At 48.6% G+C, this 11,768-nt stretch overlaps 1 long non-coding RNA gene across 1 annotated transcript; it reads left to right on the forward strand.

Annotated features, from left to right (window-relative positions):
• The first annotated feature begins 6,840 nt into the window (after positions 1–6,840).
• LOC148053467 (uncharacterized) lies at positions 6,841–11,768 on the forward strand. Its single transcript, XR_015708837.1, has 3 exons — positions 6,841–6,977; positions 8,224–8,368; positions 10,407–11,768. It is a non-coding gene; the product is annotated as an uncharacterized LOC148053467 (long non-coding RNA).

Here is an 11,768-nt window from a genome sequence, read left to right on the forward strand (position 1 = left end):
TCGAGACATGCAATTGCCTGGACAAAATGTCACTTTCAGATCTTATTTTCAGATTGCTTATTCCCTGAGTATAAGAATAAACCAGACTGACTATTTCTCATCCCATGTCTTACCCCATTCCCAGACTACAGGTAGGACAGTCACTCTTCTCTCCCCTGACAGCCTTTCATCTGTGAAGGGACAGGCCATGTGAAAGACTGCAGCTAGCTCCAGTCAAGTTGCTTGTTCTCTGCCTTGTCCCCAGCCCCTGGTCACTGCGGGATGGTCTCACAAACCTTATCCCACACTTTATCTCAGCTTCAAATTGAGAATCTGTAGTCCCAGACTTTCTCTCTATTGAAGCCATGGGCTTGTTGCTGCCCTGGGATCCAGAGCTTGAGCTTTTTGCTTCCTCAGGTCTTTGCTCTCTGGCTCCAACCCCTGAAGCAACCCCCCAGCCACAGGACAGATCTTCATGGCTTTAGCCAGTGCAAGGACCAGCACAGCCCATCCCTCTCACTCAGCAGCTTTAGTGTGAGGAGGGGATGGGGAGGGTGGAGGACAGAATCATAGAATCATAGAATCATTTAGGTTGGAAAAGACCCTTAAGGTCATCGAGTCAACCATTAACCTAACACCGCCAAGTCCACCTCTAAATCACATTCCTAAGCACTACAGCTACACATCTTTTAAATACCTCCAGGGATGAGGACTCAACCCCTTCCCTGGGCAGCCTGTTCCAATGCCTGACTGCCCTTTCGGTGAAGAAGTTTTTCCTAATATCCAATCTAAACTTCCCCTGGTGCAGCTTGAGGCTGTTTCCTCTCGTCCTAACGCTTGTTACTTGGGAGAAGAGACCGACCCCCACCTCGCTACAACCTCCTTTCAGGTAGTTGTAGAGAGCAATAAGGTCTCCCCTCAGCCTCCTCTTCTCCAGCCTAAACAACCCCAGCTCCCTCAGCCTCTCCTCATAAGACTTGTGCTCCAGACCCTTCACCAGCTTCGTTGCCCTTCTCTGGACATGCTCCAGCACCTCGATGTCCTTCTTGTAGTGAGGGGCCCAAAACTGAACACAGTACTCGAGGTGCGGCCTCACCAGTGCCGAGTACAGGGGCACTATCACCTCCCTGGTCCTGCTGGCCACACTGTTTCTGATACAGGCCAGGATGCCTTTGGCCTTCGTGGCCACCTGGGCACACTGCTGGCTCATGTTCAGGCGGCTGTCGACCAACACCCCCAGGTCCTTTTCCACCAGGCAGCTCTGCAGCCACTCCTCCCCAAGCCTGTAGCGTTGCATGGGGTTGTTGTGACCGAAGTGCAGGACCCGGCACTGAGCCTTGCTGAGCCTCATACAGTTGGCCTCAGCCCAATGATCCAGCCTGTCCAGGTCCCTCTGTAAAGCCTTCCTACCCTCCAGCAAATCAACAGTCCTGGCCGAGTTGGTGTCATCTGCAAACTTACTGAGGGTGCACTTGATCCCCTCATCCAGATCATCGATAAAGATATTAAACAGAACTGGCCCCAATACCGAGCCCTGGGGAACACCGCTTGTGACTGACCACCAACTGGATTTAACTCTATTCACCCCAAGGTACCAACATACCCTCTGCCCCGCAGACAAGGCTTCCCTGGCAGAAGCAAACACCCCAAGAGGGTCCCAACATAAGCATTTGGGAGGGTGTGTTGTGTCCAAGACGTATTGCTGTTCACCCCAGCGGGGCATGATGGGCAGCTGCAGCACTACCAGTAGTTACTATGGGAGCACCAGAGAGCAAACATAGGAGGAGTTTGCTTGCTGGGTAAAATAACAGACTCTCTCCGATATAATAACCAAAACAGAACATGGGGAGCTCTGTTTTTTCAGGTTTTTGTTCCCACCATAAATTTTCTAGGCTATTTGCAGTTAGTTCATTGAAGAAGCTGATCTTGTAACAATAAATATCACACCACATGTGTTTAGGTTTTGTCTTCTTTCTTGACACTTGCTGTATTTCCAGCAAGTCTTCAATAGAGATAGATATAGTCCCTTGGCATAAGAGCTCTGAAAATCTGGGCGTGGGGTTGTGGTCATCTCTATTAACCACAAAAAAGATTATAATTCAAAATTAAAATACATCATGTCAGAAAGAATCTCTCCGTCTTGCTCACTGACTGAAAGGGTGGTTTATCCTGTGCTGTCCGGGCACCCCAAGGTCCCCCCGCGGGGTACCCACTTCCTGGGAATGTGCCATGGAGAGATGCCGCATTTTCCCGGTTGCTGCCCACAGTGGCACGGATGCTGGCCCACTGCTGCCGGGACCTGGACACTCCTGCCTTGCACCGTGAGGACACACTGGCAAGCTTGGAGTGAGCCTGGAGATTTTGGTACAGATTTTTACTGTGGATTTGTTAGAAGCAGCCCAGTGAATGCCAATTAGAAGTTTGTTTAGATTTCAAAACAGCTTATGTGGCTTTTGCCACACTCTAAGAAGAAAATAATAAGATTTGGTCTCCATGGAGCAAGCAGGGAAACCTTCATCTTTCCCACTGCAAACTGCTGGACTGGTGTTACCCTTCAGTGATCAGGTTTATTTATTAATCTGCCTTTCTAGCATTAACTAACTTTTGTGTAGCAAAGGCAATGTGTACATTGCTCAGATCAGAGCCAGCCTCCATCACCTGGCTTTCCAAACCTTTTCCCAGATGTTGTCTTCACTTGTTTTTTCTACAGTTCTGACACAAAAATCCTGCAAAATGTATTTCTAATTTTGACAGTTCTTCAGACCTTTGCTTTGATGCAGAGACCTCACATCCTGTGAGTCTGAGCCACGTCCTGACCTGATGTGCTGTGAAATAGAGTGAGTGGAAAAAGCTGGGCTTGAGAACAGAGCACAGAGCCAGCGTTGTCTGCTTGGGGACCCAAAGGGGGAGCGGGAGGAGGGAATTGGCTTTGCTGCCACAAGCTGTCCGAAGAAAAATAACTGCAAGAGAGAGGCCAGTGAGACACAGAGAGGAAAGGTCCAGGAGGCTGAGGTGGAAGGTGGTGGTTAGGAGTTAATGTTCCTAAGCCTGCTCCATCCCTGTTGCTGCTCAAGGTGCTGCCGTGTGCTGAGCATCCCTTTCACCAGTTGAGATGAGCTGGAAAGGTGGGTGCTTCACAGAGGGGGAGACCGGTTCCCTTGCTGAAGAGCTGTCCTACAGCAGGACGAGGCCCAGGACGCAGCGGAGAAACCACAGCTAGAGGAGGGACGGAGGCTGCCCCTGTGTAATTAGCGGAGCTGGGCTTTGGCCCAGGGCTGGAGTTTGACTCATCTAATTTGCAAAAAAACTGCTGAGAACAGATGTTTAAATATAAAAACATCTTTTTTAGGAGTGTCCTTTCAACACATCTTGGAATTTACTGCACCCTAAGCATTGTCAGTAAATACTTTTTTCCTCCCTGCTTCCCACATTTTAAGGGAAGGGCTCTGCTTTGTTCAAGAACACGAGAACAAAGGCCCAGCCCAGCGAAGAGTTACATTTTGTGTGTCTCACCACGCTGTCTCTCTGCAGTCTTTCCTTTGGGAGCATGGAGGGCTCGTGCTGGGGGAGCACTTCCGCCAGCGGCAGCTGCAGCCGGCTCCCGCCCGAGCATCTCTGTGCACCGGAGAGGCAGCTGTGACACAGCTGGAGTATGACGGTATGTCCCATATGAGCAGCTTGTGTGCTGACAAGACAAACCCTTTCTCATGAGTCCCTGTGTGAGGCTCAAACTACAGCCAGATGAGGAAAAAGGCCAAAATCCCACTGTCACGCGTGGTGGGGAGAGGGATGCTCTTGGGCATCCTGCAGGTGAGGCACAGCACCATGCAGATGAGTTGGTGTCCACCTGGTAGTGCTGCATTCCCAGCAGTGACTTGCAACTCAAACTATAACTTCAAGTCAGTGACCACAGTATGGACATAATTACCAAGGTGGGGGAATGATTCAAGCTGTCCGCGTGGTGTTCACACCTCATCGGTAGCATAAATGCCCCCCCTGGCCCCACTCGTCTCCTTCGAGTTTGGCCCAGCTTCCTCGTTTCAAGCCTGGCTTCCCCTGGCCCCTGTGACTCCCAAACTGCTGTCTCTCCAAACCGGGGGTGCCCCATGGACCTTGTGCCCCTGTCCCATGCCGGGTGGGCTGCCCTTCTGCAGAGCCCTGCTGGGCTTCCTGCTGCAGCCGTGTCCTTCTCCTCCCTTTTCCTTGGTACTCAAAGTAGGACTGTGTGACTGGCCTTCAGAGATGGCTGCTTCTAACTGTTGGGTAAACACAAGGTTGTAGGGAAGCAGAAGAGCTCTGCAGAGATCTTGTGGGTCTATGAAGCTAATCAGCAAGAGATGAACCTCCCTTTCCCAGCAGAAACTTTGTTCTTGTTCCATTTTTGTGAGATTGCTTCTCATCCTCAGTATGGATAAGGCTGAAGTCTATGAAGACTGGCTGACCTCAGAAAGCCTAACATCCCCAGCATCTGGCAGGCTACGGGATTTCAGCTAAGCAAGGCTATACGTCCCAGACTTCAGCAGAGTCAAATGTGCTGTAGGGTTGCTGGGCTTGGACCTCAGCAGACTTGCACAAGCCTGGGGTGACACCAGGCAGGGTGTAGGTGAGCAGGCAGGTGACACCAGGCCTGGTTTCTGACAGCAGAAGCCGCTTTGCTGCCTGGGCAGCATCTGATTCTCCATCAGCTTTTGCCCTGTCCCAGCCTGGGAGAAGGCACTGGGCCGCAGGAGCGCATCCCTGGCTGCCTGCTCAGCACAGACGTGCCACAGCCTGGTGAGGTTTGTCCAGAGAGCAAAAGGCAGCATCACATCAGGGATTGCTGTCGGTCCCCTTCACCAAGCTGAGCTATCCAAATGTCTCTCACCAGGCACATCGCTCTTCTTACACCTCCACCTCTGCTTTCTGTTCCAGCCTGATAGCCTGGAGCCCTGCAAATGAGGAGACGGGGGATCAAGGGAAAACGTAAACTGCTGTGAATTGAGACAGTTAGGTTTGTTGGCCTCCAGCCCTGTGCCCACCAAAGTGGGAGTCCTGCTATTAAATAAATATTCTGCTATTCAGCTCTACAGAGCCAGGGCCAAGCCCTGTTTGTGCAGGAAAGCCTGACAGAGAGAGACCACCAAATACAGATGCAATCAAACTGGTTTAACTTGCACAGAGGGGGGGGAAATAGCCAAGGTTAATGTCTTACCAGCAAGCAAGAAAACTGACCTGGTATTCAGGCACACATCTGAGTTACGGGAGCTGACAGGGTTATCCCCTGGCAGCAGGGCCGTGCTAACCGTCCCTCTGTGCCCTTAGCCCACTTCAGGCTTGAGCCAAGCATGTGTCTCACAGATGAGCCGGGTTAAAAGCACGCACTTGGGTAATGTCAGGTTTTATGGCCCAGGTCATGGAATAACTTGCTGAGTGGCTGTAACGGGATCCTGCCTGGTCCCTTCATAGTATGCATGACCTATCCTGGTGCTAGCAAACCTGTGCCTCCTAATGAGCCCCAGAGATAAGGCAGGTTTGTAACAAAGATCTCTGAAGCCCGCCAGTGGCAGGGCATATCCAGCTCCTGGGTGGGGTGGGGGAGGTGGTAGAGGGGGGACCACCAGCCCCATGGTCCAAGGGAGAGGCAGGGCAGGACTTTCCAGGGCTTTATCTGAAAAGGGCAGTATGAATGGGATCGGATCGATTGTGCTGGCAGTAACAGTTGTGAAGGGACCTTCCTTTCATCTAGCCTGGCTTTAAAGTGCAAAATCATGTGCTTTTACCTGGAGGGGAAGCCTTTGCATTCTTCCAGATGAAATAACTCCTACAATTTTTGGTATTTCACATTTGAAGAGACTAATGGCAGGTAAGTTTTTAAAAGCATTTCCTTTATAAAAAAGTCGACCCATATAGCATGTAGCTAAAGTATAGTATACCTTTCAGCGTGTAGTTAACAATGTCAAGCTGTGCTATTCCAGAAGGCAGGCCTGAGGGATGGGACCACAGAGACTGGCGTTGCCTTCAGCTCTGTGCTGCTGGGAAGTTACAAACGGGAAGGAGGAGAGGCATGATTGCTCCCTTGATCTCCCCCAAAATATGGGTCACAGATCCAAGGCTTTGGCTCTTGTAAACTCAGTGACTGCATCTTCTCTGAGAGGCAAATCTGGAAACACGGAGTCACTTGACTGGGAATGGAGATGGGCAAATCGGTACTGCTGGTAAGGAAGATTTTTGCTTTTCCAGCTCATGGAGGAGCAGAGACTCCAGAAAACTATGATTCAACTGCATCTCCACATGGGAACATAGAGCCATTTTAGATGCCCTAGAGATGTCCCACCTGGAAGGATCTCTAATCCAACCCTCTGCTCAATGCAGGGCCAGCTAGATCAGGTTGCTGGGGGTCTTGTCCAGTTTCGAGTATCTCCAAGGATGGAGACTCCACATCCTCTCTGGGAAAGTTGCTGCAGTGCTTGATCATCTTCATGGTAAAAACTCATTTCCCTTGTTCCGGTGTGTGGCTGTTGCCTCTTGTCCTGTTGCTGAGCTCCTCTGAGAAGAGTCATGGACGTTGTGACTGAGTAGAGCACTGACACTAGCCTTTGTTTGGGCAATCAAATTCCACCCCAGGGGAGTTATTTTTGCTAATGTGCATGCAGTCTGTCTGCACAGGGTTAAAAAACATGGCCCAACTCTTGACCTGTGGAAACAACTGAACTAAATGATAACCCTTGCTCTTTTACCTTTCCCACAAGTGGGCTACTGAAACCCTCAGGTTCTTTGCTCAGGATTATTCCCAACACTCATTTACATGGCCATCAGTTATTAGTTCTCTCAAAATGTCCATGTGACATGTTCATGGACACACTGAAGCCACGACCTAGCAGTGTCGCTGAAGAAGGGTGAGGGGCAGGTTGTGGCCCCCCAGCCCCGAAGCTGGCTGGGCCAGCGTGTACCTGAGGAGAACAGGACCCCACCTCCAGGCTGCCCACTGCGATGTCTGAGCTGCATCTAAGACTGGGAAAGTAAGTTGAGGTGGCAAATAAATGGCTGGAGTGGGAGTGAGGGGGCAAATAGGAGGAGAGCACCAAACCCTGATTTCCTGCACGATGGTAACTGTGGGACTGGAGCAGGCAACCACCACAAGGTTCGTCCCACCTAAATTTTCCTGTGACCCTGTACTGGGTTTGCCAGGGTGTTGTATCAGCTGTAGGGCACAAAGCTGCTGGGTCCTGGAAGCAAAGACCTTCTCGCTGGGAGGAGGAGGCAACTGCTGTGCATCCCTGGCCTCTGTGGTGCCCACCCATGGCCTGGACCAGCCCCGTGCAGGTCCATCAGCCTGGCGAAGGGGCTGGGACAGGAGTGTGTCCTCAACCTCAGGTCTCTCCTGGTTCAGAGGAGCTCAATGGTATACTGGGGGACAGGTTCATTTCTAACAACTGCTGCAGGAAAACATGGCAAATCCTGAGCTCTGAACTGGTAAGTAAGTGCAGGAATGACAAGAGAAATGTGGGGAGGATCCTCCAGGACATCTGCCGCTGTGTGAGGAGCATTGGTTTGCAAGGAAGTCCATAGTCCAGTTTTCCAGGAGGTGCTGCTGGATGGGTCGCAAACGGGTGGCCAGCATCACACTGGCTCCAGTGGGAGCATGAGCTGGAAATGATCCCTCTCTGCCCATGCTGGCATGGATTAACAGGAATGGGAATGAAGCAGCTCGGCAGAACCACTCACATGATTGACCTTGGACAGGAGATCTGGGCTGGCTGGTCAAGCCAGGGCTGGTGTGTGGAAAATGGTGAACTTGAGTTCAATGCCCATGTTTGTATGAAGTTTTAAACATCAGTGGGGTGGTGCACTGGAGGGAAAAGTCTACTCTGGAGCTGATGGAAAGCTGGAGGTAGATATGGATGTGTATAAATGATGGTCTCAGTGGGTTTGTCACCTATATGTGGCTGAAGATTGAAAACCTGAGCAGAGGAGTCAGGGAGATGGGGCAGCTTATCGGGGCAGACCCCAGGGAGCAAAGGTGCCCTGCATAGAAAAGTAATTTCAAACAAAACTATGGGATCTGTGACATTATTTACTCATTGCCTCTAATCTCCCATGCAATTTTCTTCTACTGTTACTCTACTTTTCTATAGGCCTGAACAGTCTATTACCATGATGCCAGGCATGACCTTAAATGACCCCCTATGCCCTTGATTTTAAAAATCTGTGTACAATACCACCTGGAGATCATCTCTGCAAAAATCCTTCATTTTCTTCCTCTAGGGCTCTTGTCCCTGTTTAGCCAGCTCCAGGATGGTGTGAAATGTCTGGATCAGTTTTCAGCAACACTTCAGTAGTGCTTGCAGACAAGTCTGTGTTTCCAAAACACAGGGAGAGGTTCCCAGAAGAAGGAGGACAAGTGCCTCAGGTATTTCTAGGGATTAGTACTCAAATTACATTTGACAGTGATAAAAAGGAAGCATGATTTTTCCCAGGAGATATCAGAAGATATATCTTCTGAAGGCTTTTAGTGATCTTCATTAGCAGACCATACGGAAGCTTGTTGTCACATCTGCTCTTTTGATCAGTTGCCTTGACCCCAAGAGAGACCAATGGCTAGACCTGGGATCAGTGAAGCATTGCAGTGAAAAAGAATTGCAGTTATAACTCAGGTCTCACAATGAACAACATGGCTTTGGACGTCTCTGTTGACCAGTCCTGAAAAATGTATTGCTTTTAGCCCAGAAGACACCAAATCATTTGTCTTTCCTCTACTCCTGTGTTCAGATAGTCATCTGAACCAGGCTTGTTTTCAATGAAGGTAGAACATTTTTTTCTTTTTTTTTTTTTTTTTTTAATAGTAGGATAAATAGAGCTCGCTGCATCAGAGACAGTTAGTTAAAGCAAGTTGATTTAATGTCACTGAGTCATGAACAAGTCAAAGTTTGCCTTCTACCTGCTCCTTCTGAGGCATGTCAGGGCATCTATAAAAGCAGAGCATACTTACGTGGGAATAATACGTTGCTTAATAACAAGGATTTTTTTGCTGAGCTTTGCGAAATACCCCTTACACAGATTGAGTATTAAAGTCCTGGAGACATTGCTGTAGTATGTGACACTAATTATTACAAAATGAAACTGTAAACACGTGGTTTCCCTGCGAAAGTGTTGTGTAACCGTCAGTTAATTAAGCTTCCCTGCCCCTGTTGGGGTGGATGTGGTCACCTCCGCTCTGTAAAGGGCAAAACAGAGAGCGCAGAGATGGGTTGTTGGCTGGTATAAACACTTCTCACATCCCCAGAAGAACTTAATGCTAAATCTCCTGATAATGTGGGTAGGTTTTGGTTTTGAAGTAAGCATAGACTTATTTAATTAAAAGTTCTGTGTTTTTTTTCTTTAAAACCACAGTTACAAAGGCTGTAGAAGAGGCTGTCTACACTTCCCTTAGCTGTCAATGTGCTGCACAACTTAATGACTAGATAGCAAGTTCTCGCTTTATGGAGATCTAGAGTGGTGGTTGTTAGTGAATGTCCACAGTGTTTCTGCAGGATCTCTTGCTTAGGAGTAGTTACAGGCAAAGTCCCCGTGTCTCCTCTAAATGCACACGGTTAATAGATTTAACTGCAAATCTTTCAAAGCCTGTGTATAACAGAGCAGTGCCAATGTGGTTTTTGTGCTGTCATGATATGGCTTCCCATAGAGCAAGGCAAGGATTTATTAACCACTGGCCCTCACAAACCAAGTGGTCTCAGTCTGCTGGAAGAGTAAAAATGTGAGAAAAGCGGGCAGCCAGGGCAGAGCTGCACTATTTCTAGCAACACAGTGCTCCGAGCAAGAGATGGAAAGGTGAGGATTTAATTGCAAAGCGCCAACACCGAGGCACGCTGCAATTTTTGCCAAGTCTCAGTGGTTTGTATGCTGTGGAGCAGGGTGCGGGGCTGAAAATGAGTATACCTATTAGCATGCTAACTGTTGCTGTTTCATCTTCAGGATCTCATTTGACACCTTGGTGTAATAAGGATGGAAATAATAAATTGTGTGCTATAAAACCTTGTGCGTGGACTCACTTTGTGCTGACGGTGGTGTATTTCCCATAAGGCAGCCTAATGCCGTGTTGCGTTTAGCTGACTCAGTCCACAGCGTCGGCAAAAGCCTTTGCTCAACAGTTGGCAGCGTTTCAGAAGCTGTTTGGTTGAACACAGCACATCTTCCTGCTCCCTTTTGATCTGAGGGGTCCCCAAAGGATGTTTATCTTAGAGGTGTGAGCGTCAGCCTGTTGGGGCAGTAGGTTTAGTTGACTTTTGAAGACCTATTGAAATAGTACAAAGACTCTTGGGGTCTATAGAAAACATGCAGTGAAAACCACTGGTGGTGGGTCTCTGACCTTGGGGTGAGAAGATTGGGTTTTATTCTTCATTCTGCTGTTGACCTGCTCTGTGACCGAATTCATCTTTCTTTCTTTTGAGTACATGTTCCGTGAACACCACCTGGCAGAGTGGGTCCTTCTGTGCCCACTGAAGATGTGATTTCAGCCGTGCAGTGATCAGAGAAACGTTCACACCCTGACATTGGTGCCTGGGGGATGCACATAGAATCATAGAATCATTGAGGTTGGAAAAGACCATCGAGTCCAGCTGTTAACCTATCACTGCCAAGTCCACCACTAAACCATGTCCTCGAGCACCATGTCTACCCGTCTTTTAAATACCTCCAGGGATGGAGACTCAACCACTTCCCTGGGCAGCCTGTTCCAATGCCTGACTACCCTTTTGGTGAAGAAGTTCTTCCTAATATCGAACCTAAACCTCCCCTGGCGCAGCTTGAGGCCGTTTCCTCTTGTCCTATCACTTGTTACTAGGGAGAAGAGACCGACCCCCACCTCGCATGTACTAGACCAAGCTGCCCAAAGTACAGGCAGACTATGGCAAGCACCAGGCCCTGCTGCGTGCTTTTGTCCATTCCTATGTGCCCAAGTAGTGACGCCTCCTCCACCAGTCTGAGAGTAACTTTCTCATCCCTGGGTTACTCTGTAGTGTGACTGGCATGGAGTGCCCTGCCCCAGCACAGCAGCTGGATGCTTGGGCTAAGAGATACGCTTATAGCTTCAGCCACTGTCTCTGCCTGCTTTTGCAGTGTTTCTAGCTCTCCATTGCAAGAGCAAGCCAACTGAGGCCATAATGTGAATAATCTACTACCTCCCGAGATGGAGAAGTCCTAGACCGAGACTGCAGGTCCGTGCCAGGGAACACCAGCACATTCCTGCAGTGCTTTGGATGCCTCTGCGGCAGGATTGCTTACAAATCCTGTGACCCATTAACGCTGACTGCTTTAATATTGTACCGAAGTTACCTTGATTTTATTAGCTATAGGAATGATGCAATGACTTTTAGAGTGTGCTGCTGTTACAGGTATATCCTTAAATTGTCATTTTCAGGCATCAGGGGAACAAAGGCACCTTTTTAAGTTGGACTCAGTAACTTTTTATAAAGGAGAAGTAAATGTATATCATCTAGAGGGACATGAGAACTTCTCGGCACTTTGATTTGTTACTTAACTGCATTGTTTTCTTTCGCTTTTTTGTAGTATTCAGACTTCTATATGAATTTCAGACATGGCTATTCAGTAGTCTTTATTTTAAACATTTTTAGTTAAACTGAAACATCGTCATAGGAACCTACATTGTGCTACAAACACAGGCTGGTATCGACAGGCATCTTACTGAAGATTTCTATTGCTTTTCATGTAGCTTTATTTAAAAAATGGGGGAAAAAGGAAAAGTCTGGTCTTGTAAAACAGTTGTATGATGGTTTATTCCTGTTAGTTTTGAA

Source organism: Nipponia nippon, unplaced genomic scaffold (assembly GCF_047370975.1).
Source record: "Nipponia nippon isolate SJK-2023a ecotype South Korea unplaced genomic scaffold, ASM4737097v1 scaffold_4, whole genome shotgun sequence".
Lineage (NCBI taxonomy): Eukaryota > Metazoa > Chordata > Aves > Pelecaniformes > Threskiornithidae > Nipponia > Nipponia nippon.